Below are 13,438 nucleotides of genomic sequence, written 5' to 3' on the forward strand. Positions count from 1 at the left end.
TTTTTTTTTTTTTTTTTTTTTTTAACTTCCCCCCTTACTATCTAAAACTAACGAAATGTGCATAATGGATCGAAATTTTGATCACTGTTTTGTAACCTTTCGGCCAAAATGATATTGAAACCAAAATTATGGCCGAAATGCCAAAATTTTGATTGAAACTTTGCATACCTAGTGAGTCGGCCTACATTTTGATTCGAATCACGTCAAAACTGAAATAATTCACGAGATTTCAGCCATTTTGACCAAAATCTTAACCAAGGTTCAAAGGCACTTGGCCATCACCTTGGCTCACCTTGGTGGCATGACAACCATGCTATACTGATGTACTGATATAAAGAATTGTAAACAACATACAGATTAGATTGTAAAAGAGTTTGTAAGGAAGCAATCCCTGTGCAGAAAGGAAATTAACCTCTGAAACAGTTTTCTTTGGAAATATCTATCATGTGAAATTTTTTTCTAGGTAATTGTGGTTTGAAATTGGTAGACTGGGAATTGCATCAAAGAAGATATGTTTCAATTGATGATGGTGAGTTTAGTGCTAGGCGCTAATTCTAAATAGCGATAAGCCCGATAGGGGCATTTATGTCCTATCGGCCCCATATCTTTGTGATTAGGTTTTTCTTTTTTATGGGGGGAATTTTTGTACTTTTCTTCATAACCATTTGATATAAGTTTTGAGGCATAACTTGCGATCATTCAATTCTGGTTTGATCGCTGATCACTCCTCTCTTTTGGGAGTCTCTTTCGATCTCTCTCTCTCTCTCTCTCTCTCTCTTTCCTCTCTTTCTCTGTTTTGATTACAGGTATCTGGGATTGTAACAGATGATATACATAAGCACAGTACTACGTATTTGAGTCACTTCAATTTTAAATTTTCTTCATATATTACTTTACTCGATTTGATATTAACTTTGCAACTGTGAATCCCAAATCTTGCTATAAGTGGCAATGTACAGAGATTGTCTTCTCCTCAGTTGCTGCCCTAACTAGAATTCATGGTGTATTATGACAGTTTTGGGTGGGGTCCTTTAATGTTTTCTCTACCTAAAAATATCCTAACATTTTAAATCTTGTGATTCTTTGGAACAATTTTAAGGAAGTGAATGAAGCGTGAGGTTTCAATATTTTATTTGTCATTTCAATACCTTTTGTATATTATTTTACTTGCTTGGTTTCATAGTGTGAGTACAGGATAAAGAAGCTCCGTAATGAAGATAGTGTACTGCTGAATATTAGAAATCGAAGAAAAGCTCAAGATAATTGGAATAAGGCAATTCTTAATCTACTCACTTTTTATGAATCGTATGAAACATTTATTACTCTCACTTCTTTTATTGAATTGATTGGTATTTTTTCATCCTTCACCCAGTTGAGGAAATATGTGAAGTTCACGTGGGGTTCTAGCAAATTGGATGATAAATACACTAGTACCAAAAAGGGTTCATGTTGTGGATGTATGACGATTGAGAGTTCTCATGGAGATGGATCTTCATTAAAAATTAAGCAACCTATCAACATTGAAACTATCAGTTTTAACAGAAGAGGCCACTTACACATTGACACGGTAATTGGTTACTTTTATGGTTGATGCAAACTTGACTATCTCAGGGATCCAACTGTACCCTTTTAACTTGAAAAGAAAACAGAAATACCACTATTATTGGTTAAGCTATTTCATATCATGCAGAATGCCATTCCTGAAAGCACCCAGACACAGAGAGTCAATTCATGTTTGGCAGGTGATAAAGGAGATCTTGAAAGGAAGTTTGCATATTCAGAGGGTATACAAGTGAGTCACTCTCTTTTATGGTTTTTTGTGTGATCAATGTCTTTTTTTTTTCTCTTTCTAAAAGTTTTTCCCATAGCATTGTCCCCTAACGGTATCTGAAATTGTTTGATTGATTCCAAATGATATTGTTTAGAGCGTAAATGATATACCTGGAGAACTGCTTCAAATAGGCAAACCTGATGGGATAATCTTCTCAAACCTCACTATCAAACTTTCAAGCCCCAAAGGGTGAACTCATGTTCACCAATCCATGGCAGATGGATCTTTCAAAGTGATCCCTTTAACTAACACAATAAATGGAAAGAATAAGCGATGTAGTTGGGCGTGGGAAAATTTGGGGTTAATTCATTATTTTGATTATTAATTTGTTTCCTAATTGTTAAAGTAGGGTGTCCGTCAAGTAAGTTGGGAGATTTTATTTCAGTTGCTAATTTAGGTTTCTATTTCAAATTAGTTTCCATTAATTGATGTTATTTTCCTTTAAGAAGTCATGTAAGACGATGGAGGTTTGAGTTTTTTGGAATTGAAAAGTTGAATGACTGAATTAATGGTTGAGACCATGGCTGCCGTGAGGCTTGCATATCCCTCCTCTCCCTCTTTGATCTTCTTCTTCTTCTTCTTCTTCTTTCCCTCCCTTATCTTCCTCTCCTTTTTATTATTGTTTCTCTTGCTGGCCGAACCCCTGTTTCTGGGCGATAGTTACAGCCCTTATGAAGTTGATCGATCTCCTTCATGCGTGATTTGTTTGGGCTTAGACTATGAGCAAAGGCAGGCCTCTCCTGGGCGATAAAACCCCCTGAAGATCAGCTCAAAACTCCCCTTCAATTGGGCCAATCAAAACCTGCAACTAGGCTGCAACAACCTCTACCGCCAGCTTCTACCTCATGGTCTTCTTACATCCTTCCAGCCTGCCAATCTGAGCAACTAGCTTGTGGGTTTAGAAGAGCTTCCTCTTAAGACTATGCCTGAAATTTAAGGCCTAACAGAGAAGATTTGAAGGAGATATCTCCTTCGCAAGCTGCCGGTCCTTCCGCGCATGCAGGTTGTCAGGGAAGAAGAAGGCTGAGTCTTGGGTCTGTTCAGAGCATCTAACCTTTGGTTTGACCATATTACCCCTTCCTTTACCTATTATTCTCTCTTGTCCTGATTTTATTTCTAATTCCTGAACTGCCCTTTCTACTAGTATATTGTACCCATTGCTTATGTTTTTACGTTCAGTTTAATTACATGTCTACCACTCCCTTCTAAGTTTCCATGTAATTACAAAACTGTCACACTCCCTTAAACTTCAGTTTACAGAACTGCCATTACTCGTTACTATTTGAGTTACTACTCTTTGTGGGCTCATAAGCGATCCAATTCCAATTTTGGAACCCGGATCTGCATCAAGAAGTATTTTCCATAAACTTTAGTCTCCAGGTGGACTGGTCTTCAGCCTACCAATATTTACTAAAGGCAGAACAATCTGAAAACCATAAACCTAAAACCCAAGTTCTTAACCCTGACACCTTCAGCTGTCAGACTCTTAAAACCCAGCATTTTGAACTCGTAACACGAATAAATTACTGATGGACCTCTCCAAGTCCTAATATACTGTATTTCACTCATAGGAGGAAACAATATTCTTCTATTTCTTTCCTTTTAACCTAACTTATTCTAGTAGCAAGGTTCTTCCTTAAACTTAAGTATCTGGTTCCTCAGCCAATTATGGGTCTAAATATCCCAACATTAAAAGTATTTTCATCTTTGGGGATCAAAGCAATGAAAGAGGAATTTACAGATTTTGGAATTATTCCTTCTCAAATAATTGGTAAACAGAAAGCATCATCTCCTCTTATGATTTCCATTAACTTTGGCTATCTTTGGTATCATTTATGTTTTTGTTTATCTAGCAAATTTTTGTTTTTGTTAGTGTTTGGTATCAGTTATGGCCCTTATTTTTATTTAAAATAAATAATAACAACACAAAAACCATAAATGGGTCAAGTCACTCAAGAGCCATTTATGTGTGTTGTAATCTGGGTTAAGGGTATTTTCGTCCTGTGAGGGCATACTTGTATTTTGTACCTATTTTACTTATTATAAATAAAGGGGGCTGTAAGAATGGATAGACCAATTCATTCCTCACAATCAAACATGGTATCAGAGCCAAAATCCTCCTTGGGATTCAAACCCTAGCCCCTCTCGCCTCTCTCCCTTTCTCCTTTTTTCGGCTTTAGCGCCTCCCACCAACCATCGCCTCTCTCTCTCGGTGGTAGTTTCTTAAACCACCGAGAGCCTCCACTAGTCTTTAATATATATATATATATATATATTTTTTTTTCCCTTTTAGGCTTTCAGATCTCTTCTCTTTAATGATCTGAGAGACCCAATTTTTCACCATATCGATTTTTTAGGTTTTCACCCTGCTCGATTTTTTATGTCAGGATTGTTCCTCCCTGTTTGCTGCATTGTCCTGCCTTGAAGTGCTTCTTTTGGGGAGCTGTCTACTTGCTTTGTTGGCCACCTTTACCTTCTTAGGTTGTCTTTTCACTCAAGAACAAAAATTGATTAATCAAGGTTCTTAATTTTTTTATTTAGGGTTTTCATCATGTTTTTTTTGGTGCTGTTGCTGCCTACAATTGGTGATACAGGGCTTTGTTGCTTATTCCACCAGCTCTCTCTCTATCCTTGTGTACCGATTTTGCATGATCATTAAGTTAGAGACTACTATTGGATTGACTGGATCTGAAGGGATGAGTCTTAGAACATATCAATCCTTCCCTTCCCTTCCTTCCTTGTTAGCTCTGTTTGTCTGGCTGGGAAAATTATTTGATGTGGTCTCGTTCTTGTTATCTCACTATTAATGCCCGTGGATATGGTGGTTATCTTACAGGCGCAAGATCATAACCTACAACTTATGGTCTAGCTCATGTTAAATGGAGTTCTGATGACTCATTGGTTATTTATTTGCTTCTAAACTCTATGCAAACACAAATCACTCGTGGTTAACTTCTTTTGGATACTATGGCCAAGATTTGGAAGGTTACTGAGGACACATACTCTTAGATTGGGAATGCTTCCCAGGTTTATGATTTACGTAAGCGCCTTCATGAAACCAACCAAAAGTATCTCACTCTGTGCCAATACTATACTGAGTTGCACAATCTGTGGCAAGAGCTTGACTTTTATGACACCTATCAGCTACCAGTTTCAAGAAACATGAGGATCAAGTTCGTGTGTATGATTTTTTGGCTGGGTTGAATGTTGAGTATGATCAGATTCGGGTTCAGGTACTTAGCTATGATCCTTTTCCCACGTTGGAGCAATCTTATATATTGGTTCAGTTGGAGGATAGCTGCCATGGTGCTATGTTACAGCCGCCTCCTACTACTCTGGATCTTTCAACTTTACTTTTTGGGTCTCATCATCCATCTCACACTGGTACTACTCGTCCCATTGATCGTTCCTCCTCTGACAAGGAACCCATTAAATGTGACTACTGTGGGAAAGAGTGTGATGGGGTAGCCTTAGGGAAGAGGGGGAAATCAGAATAGCAGGGGGGAGGAAGGGATCACACAATTAAATATTGCACAAATCCAACCAGGGAGGGAGAGAAATTGCATAAAGAAGGGGGAGGGGAAGAATCACTCACACAGCCTAAGGCTCTCAAACACTAACTCAATTTATCATTCTTCAAATCTGAGAAATTAGATTACATTAGATCTTCTATATAAAGAGGGCAAACTAGCAGTCATAACCTAACTAGGAGTTAGACTCCAAGTAGGATTAGACACTACATAACAAGGTTGGACTCCAAATAGGACTAGACTAGAACTCCAACATGGATTAGGTAACTAACTAGTCATTCACTAATAGGGAAACTTAAACTGACTAAAACTGAATTAACAAAGGAAATAGACTCAAAGCAAGACTATAACTAAGCTAATGAATTAAATCCCATTTTCCTACTTTTTACCTATATTTTAGGCCCATTAAAGTGGCTTGTTACAAAGAAAACCCATGGGATCAAAGGCCCAACACATACATAACTAACTAGTCATTCACTAATAGGGAAACTTAAACTGACTAAAATTGAATTAACAAAGGAAATAGACTCAAAGCAAGACTATAACTAAGCTAATGAATTAAATCCCATTTTCCTACTTTTTACCTATATTTTAGGCCCATTAAAGTGGCTTGTTACAAAGAAAACCCATGGGATCAAAGGCCCAACACATACATAACTAACTAGTCATTCACTAATAGGGAAACTTAAACTGACTAAAATTGAATTAACAAAGGAAATAGACTCAAAGCAAGACTATAACTAAGCTAATGAATTAAATCCCATTTTCCTACTTTTTACCTATATTTTAGGCCCATTAAAGTGGCTTGTTACAAAGAAAACCCATGGGATCAAAGGCCCAACACATACATAACTCAACTTAAGGCTTATTTACAATAAAATAAGCCTATTAAGTGACTTATCTACTTCAGTGTCATAAGGAATTTTTCTAGAAGCTCCATGGTCGCCTTGCATCCACCAAAGGCCATGGTCGTGGTAAATCTTCCCAGCTACATAGCACATTGAGACCTTTGACCTTGTGCCTACTAGTGCTGGTTTATCTCTCTCAGGAAGAGATTTCCATGTTTCATCAAATGATGTCTCTGGTTCATTCACCGCCTTATGCTGCTCCTGCTGCTGCTTATACGTCTACTCTGGTTTCTCTAATTCCAATCTTGCTCCATCAGGTATTTCTTTTTGTCATTGTGCATTGCTCGTCTCTCTTCCTTGGATAATTGACTCCAACGCCACCGATCATATGACTGGTTCTTCTAGTATGTTTTTCAATACTTCCCTTGTTCAAGTAAGGATAAGGTTAAGGTTAAGGTCGCTGATGGTTCCCTATCCTTTGATTCTGGAAAGGGTTCCATAACTTGTTCACCTAATTTATCTTTGTCATCTATCTTAATGTTCTTGATTTTTCCACCAATCTTTTTTCCATTAGCCGTTTCACTACTGATCTGAATTGTAAAGTGACTTTTCTTTCCCTTCTCACTGTGTTTTTTATGATCTAGTAATGGAGAAAATGATTGGATGAGGTAGAGTACATGGTGGTCTTTATTTGTTCGACGATGACATCTCCCTTGACTGTTAAGCTCACCAGATAGATTCTGCTTTCACGTCCTCTTCAGAATTGTCCCTTTGGCATCGGCGTTTGGGCCATTCTCTTGTTGACATTTTAGCTAAAGATTTTCCCCATTTATTTAAGCATTGTAATTCTATGATTATTTATTTATTTATTTATTTTTTGTGATGCTTACATTTCAGCCTGCAAACTCATTTTGTTTATTCCAATTTAATTAGTAGAAGTGATACTCCTTTTTTATTAGTCCATTATGATGTATGAAGCCTTGCCCATTGTTCGTTTATTTCTAGATACTGGTGGTTTGTCACCTTTATTGATTGCCACTCCTGGGTTACTTGGATTTACTTGATGCATCACAAAAGTGAGGTGTTCTGTTGTTTTCATCTCTTTCATAGCATGGTTCGTAACTAATTTAACTCCAACATAAAACTTCTATGCAGTGACAATGGCAAGGAATATATGGATGGTGTGTTTTAGATTTTTCTTGCTAATAAGGGGATCATCCATCAAATTAGTTGTGTTGATACCTCAACACATAATGGTGTTGTTGAATGCAAGAATCATCATCTTTTAGAAGTGGCCGCTCTTATCTTATTTGAGAGGCATGTTCCTCGTCAATATTGGAGTGAAGTTGTATTGACTACTGCATCTCTTATCAACCCGATGCCAACCAGGTCCTCCTTCTGTCCTTGAATTTCGTACTCCACTTGATACTCTCCAAGGCTCAACCACCTATCCTATTCCACTAAAGGTTTTCGGTTGTGTTTGCTTTGCCTGAGATCACCATCATCCTAGAAAGTTAGATCTACGGGGGCTGAAATGTATCTTCATTGGCTATTCTGTTACTCAGAAGTGCTACAAGTGCTACCATCCTCCGTATCATCGGTTATGTCACTATGGATGTGGTGTTCCATGAGTCTACTGCCTATTTCTCTCTAGGACCTCTTCCAGGGGGAGTGTCTCAGTTTGGTGAAGATGTGTCGCTTCCTCTTCTTGCTTCTTTATTTGATTCCCTTGCACCGCCTCCTTTAGTTCAGGGGGAGACACCACCCTTGGCTCCTTTAGGTTAGGGGGAGACACAAGACACTTATCAACTTCTTGTGAAAGTGTATGTTCGTCAGAATCATGAACAATAAATAAATGCCACCACAACACCATCAATTCTACCTAGCCAACGCCACCTCCTAATCCAGTTTCTACTCCATCTGGTAATCTCTCTCCCGAGTGTCCTAGTATTTTTTATCCATCTCTTGAATTACTTATTTCTGTCTGTAAGGGAACGTGATTTTGTGCCTGACACCCCATTTCTTAGGTGGTCTCTATGACTCTTTCCTCTACATATCGTGTTTTTTATGTCTTCTGTTTCTCTTCCTAAAAATTGGCGAGAGGCTCTTATAGAACCACGATGGAAGGCAGCCATGGTTGAGAAAATGCAGGCTCTTAATAAAGCTGGTACTTGGGAGTTGGTGTGTCTTCATCCACACAGAAGGACGCTGAGTTGTAAATGGGTGTTTGCAGTAAAGTAGAATAGGGAAGGTATTGTGGGTCAATATAGGTATAGGCTGGTCGCTAGGGGATTTACCTAGACTTATGGCTTTGAATATCAGGAGACGTTTGCCCCTATTGCAAAGATGAACACCATCTGTGTGATCCTTGCACGTGTAGTGAATCAAGGATGGGAATTGCAACAGATGGATGTAACGAATGGATTTCTATATTGAGAGCTCGAAGAAGAAATGTATATGGATGTACCTCCTGGAATTCTATATAGAGAGCTCGAAGAAGAAATGTATATGGATGTATCTCCTGGTTTTTACCATCCTTAAACTACAGGGAAACTGTGCAAGCTTAAGCGTGCACTATATGGGTTGAAACAATCTCCTTGTACTTGGTTTGGGAGATTCCATAAAGCAATGGTGTCTGTGGGCTACACTCAGAGTCATGCTGATCGCACGTTGTGTATCAAGAATTCAGGCTCCAAGATTCTCATCCTCATTGTTTATGTGGATGACATTGTTGTTACCGGTAATGACATTAAGGAATCTCACATCTCAAGACTTAGTTGGGTCAAGAATTTGAGATCAAGGACCTCGGCAAGCTGCGCCACTTCCTTGGTATTGAGGTTACGCTCTCTACCGAGGGTATTTTCCTATCCAAGAGGAAATATACTATTTTTGTTATCTGAGACAGGAATGCTTGGTTGCAAACCATCAGACACTCTATTGGAGGCAAATATTCACCTTTCCATGAAGAATGGTACTCCTATGGACAAGGGACGATACCAAAGGGTGGTTGGGAAATTGGGGAGTTGATTTATTTATGTCATACTTGTCTAGACATTTCCTATGCAGTTTGTCTGGTTAGTCAGTACATGCAGGACCCTCCACACATCTTGAAGCCGTGTATCGCATCTTTGAAGTTTCTGAAATCTGCTCCAGGAAAATGGGTGCTCTTCTCTTCCCATGGTCACTTGCGAGTTGAGGCTTTTATAGATGCTGATTGAGCCAGTTCTCTTGATGATCGAAGGTCTACAATTGGTTATGGTACATTTGTGGGTATAGTCACTTGGAAGAGTAAGAAACATGCTGTTGTTGCTTGATCTTGTGCTGAAGTTGAATTTCGAGTCATATCTCATGGCATTTGTGAGTTGATGTGGCTCCAGATTCTATTGAGAGATCTAGGTCTTTCTGTTGCCTTAACGATGATGCTTTACTGTGATAATAGGGCAGCCATCAGCATTGCACACAATCCAGTTCAGCATGACCGTACAAAACATGTTGAGATTGATTGACATTTATTAAAATGAAGTTGGAACAAGGGCTGATCTGCATTCCTTTTGTCAAGTTTGGAGAGCAATTAGCTGAAATTTTCACTAAAGGGTTTAGTAGTGAACTATTTCATCTAATTGTGTGCAAGTTAGGCATGTGTAATAGCTATGCACCAACTTAAGGGCATGGTTTTTAAGGCGGTAAGGCGACAGAGACGTTTGAGGGTCTTTCGGAGCGCCTTAGCAATAAGGCGGGCATAAAGCGTCGCCTTATTGACTAAAGTGTTCTTGTGTACTTTTTTTTAATAAAACCAATCTATTTGACTCAAATACTAGTTGAATCATATTACTCATATGCTTAATAAATATTAAATGTTTATATTCATACCAATGTAAGATATTCATTAAGAAAACAAATCAATAAAGTGAATAAACTAAGTTCATCATCAATTCATCATCAATCATCAATCATCAATATTCAATCATCAATCATCATAACATATTAACATATAATATAAATACATAATTATGAAACAAAATTATAAATATAAAGAAAAGAAGACATAAAATACAAGTATTTATTATACTTACCTCTATGATGCCATAATGAGTGCCTAAGCCCTAAGGTTATCCACTATATTTCTACTCCTGTCAAAGAAGTAATTAAGAACTTAGAATTAAAATATATCGAAAGTAAAAATCGAGATGCCAAATTAAATGGATGAGAAGTGACTAACCTGGGGATTCTTAATCATTCTAAAAAACTTTAAATTTCAATGAAGCTAAAACATAAAATAAACTAAAATGCTAAGAATTTAGTTAACAATGAAAGTCAAATACTTAAAAGTTCAAGGACTCAAAAAACTTTAAAGTTTAAAGACTCAAAATACGTCAAAGTTCTAAGACTCATAGACTTTCAATCCAAATTAGTAATTAAATTAAAATCTTCTTCTTCATCTGCATTCTATTGCTGGCTTGCATCATTTGGAGCTATGCCATAATCATCCTCAATGTTTTCATCATCACGAATATCCTCTTCACTCATCTCATCCACTTCTTCATCTGACGAATCCTTAAGCTCAACCCTCCTACCACGCCGGGTATAGCAAAGATTGGTTCCACTGGTAGATGCTGAAGCCCTTCTTGGTCTATTGTGGCCTTGATATGATGAAGATGCTCCAAGTGCTCTATCAACATCTCTCCAAGTGATATCATTCTCAGGATGAACTAATTCATCCTCTGATTCACCAATCATCCACTCACTACTCCAATTAAGATCATCGAGCAACAATGGATTGTAGTTTCTACATTGTTCTTTTCTTTCTTGGAACCTTGCTTGAAGTCGGCGATTATATTGAATGTAGACAAGATCATTTAACCGCTGATGCTCTAACCTATTCCTCTTCTTGGTGTGAATCTGTAAAACATTAATAATATGAGGTTATCTACTTATCTTCAATAAAACCATATTAAGTGAAGTACATGTACTATTGTACTCAGAACTCAATAGTCAATACTCACAAATTCAAATGTGCTCCAATTGCGCTCACAACCAGAAGATGAGCAACAAAGACCAAGTATGCGCAATGCAAGCTTTGAAAGGTCAGGAGCAGTACTTCCATGTCGAGACCACCAAGAGACTATAAATATATAATATAAAAAAATAAGTTAAGTAAAAAATCAACATACAAAGTTCTAAACTAATTAGAACTTTAAAAGGAAATATGCTTACTAGGATTCAACTTGTCCCTTTGTCTAATCGCCATGTCCTTTGCAAAACTTTCTTGAACAGTGGTATACTTGTCAACCTGGACATTGATTTTATCTTGCAAGGTCTCATCAGGCACCAACCTTACAAGAACATCATTGAAGGCATCACTTGCTTTTTGAGCTAAGTCCAACTCATTATCAGGATTATCTGCTATTGCCTTAAAGAACTTGTTTGGATTGAGGAAAAAGGCAGCTAAATATATTGATCCATTCATCATAGTCTCACAACGATGATCAACAATCGCTATGATTTTCTTCCATTTCCTTTCATCGTCTCCAAAATTTTTTTTTATGTTCTTCTTTGCCACTTGTATTGCCATATATACTTCAGGCATAACAGGCAACTCATCACCATCTACAATCCTCAAGAGTTGAAGAAGAGGCTGTGATGCTCTTATACAATCCATCACACCATTCCAGAATGTTGTAGCAAACACAGTCTCAGAAGCTTTCTTCCCTGCCTCTGTAGATGCAAGCTTAGAACGGGACCATTCATCATCAACAAATAATTTTTTCAAAGATTCTTTATGCTTGTATAAGCTCTGGAGTGTTAAAAAGGAAGAAGCAAATCTAGTCACTCCAGCTCTCACTAAGTCTCCTCCTGTTTTTTGCCTCATGGCTTCAAGAAGACGAGTGTGCCTGTAGATGAATGCAGTCAATTTCCTGCCCTTCGATATAACAGACATATAAGAGGGTAATTTGCCTACTTCCTCCATCATAAGGTCTATGCAATGAGCTACACATGGACTCCAAAATAACCTCTTCCTTTTCTTCATTAGTAGTCGACCCGCTGCAACATAGTTGGCAGCATTATCAGAGACTACTTGAACCACATTATCTTCACCAATCTCTTCAACCTTACTATCAAGTAGCTTAAATAATATTTCAGCTGTTTGTGGTTGGCTAGATGCATCCACAGACTCCAAAAAAAAAAGTCCCCTCCGGACAGTTGACAAGAAAATTAATTAGGTGCCTTCCTCTCTTGTCTGTCCACCCATCTGACATGAGTGTGCACCCATGTTTCCTCCAATATCCTTGATACTTCACCTTTAACTCATCAATTTTATCCTTTTCAGACTTCAATAGAGGCCCCCTATAGTCATGAATTGAAGGGGGCTTGAAACCTGGTCCATATTGACCAATTGCCTCTACCAATTCCTTAAAACTCCTTAACTTCAAAGCATTAAATGGAACACCACTCTCATAAGCCCACCTTGCAAAGTAAGAACGAAGTTTATCTCTTTCTTCTTCTCCTCTTACTCGGTTCTCCATTGTTGTCTGATATGAACCTTTATCCCGCCTATCTGCAACCACTTCTTCAGGAGTCCTCCTCACATGCTTATCCATGGGACCCCTTACTTGTTGTTTGGATTGTGTTTGAATGATAGCTTTATTTCTTCTTGAAGTTGTCCCAGAGCTAGGGATAGGAAATGAGACCCCCAAATCGGATACTATATTCTGTTGTGGTCCCGTTACTTCTGTAGGTCCATCACTAACATCCAAATCATCCAAACAATCAAGGTTCCTCTTCCTCTGGTTCTTCAAGATTGCATCTCTCATCTCTTTAGCAATTGCTTCTGTTGTTTTCACACACTTGGCTACATCTCCATAGCCACCAATAAGATGTTGCTTCAATCGTTTTATTCCTCCCTTGACATCCTTCCCACAAAGGGTACACTTAATCCAATTTCTGTCTGATACGTCAGGCCAATACCCATATTTCCATCCAAGATCATTTGATTTAGCTCTCCTTTTTGGATCCTTGCTTGGATCAATTGTTGATTGTGCAGTAGCAGCAGTACTTGTATTTTCACCCCCACTGCTACCACCAATTGTTTCCATAGATGAGTGGATTCAACTTGTCTCTTTGTCTAAGACTGTAATGTGAAAAGGTAATCAGAATAAGAAGGTTGTAATCAGACTGTAATGTCTCCAAAATTATTTTAATAAATACATTAAACCCTAATGTTATTAAAA

At 38.0% G+C, this 13,438-nt stretch overlaps 1 long non-coding RNA gene across 7 annotated transcripts in view; it reads left to right on the forward strand.

Moving 5' to 3' along the window:
* The first annotated feature begins 1,373 nt into the window (after positions 1 to 1,373).
* The window catches only part of LOC122085630, a 26,482-nt gene continuing 14,417 nt past the window's right edge, over positions 1,374 to 13,438 (forward strand). For 4 of the 7 annotated variants that reach the window (XR_006142178.1, XR_006142176.1, XR_006142172.1 and 1 more), the window contains exons 1-2: positions 1,374 to 1,567; positions 1,691 to 1,792. This is a non-coding gene — a long non-coding RNA (uncharacterized LOC122085630). Of the gene's footprint in view, positions 1,568 to 1,690; positions 1,793 to 1,925; positions 2,348 to 6,853; positions 7,173 to 7,364; positions 7,384 to 13,438 lie in introns of those variants that run through there. The other 3 variants (XR_006142177.1, XR_006142173.1, XR_006142175.1) reach the window with 3 other exon arrangements.

Source organism: Macadamia integrifolia, chromosome 8 (genome assembly GCF_013358625.1).
Source record: "Macadamia integrifolia cultivar HAES 741 chromosome 8, SCU_Mint_v3, whole genome shotgun sequence".
Lineage (NCBI taxonomy): Eukaryota > Viridiplantae > Streptophyta > Magnoliopsida > Proteales > Proteaceae > Macadamia > Macadamia integrifolia.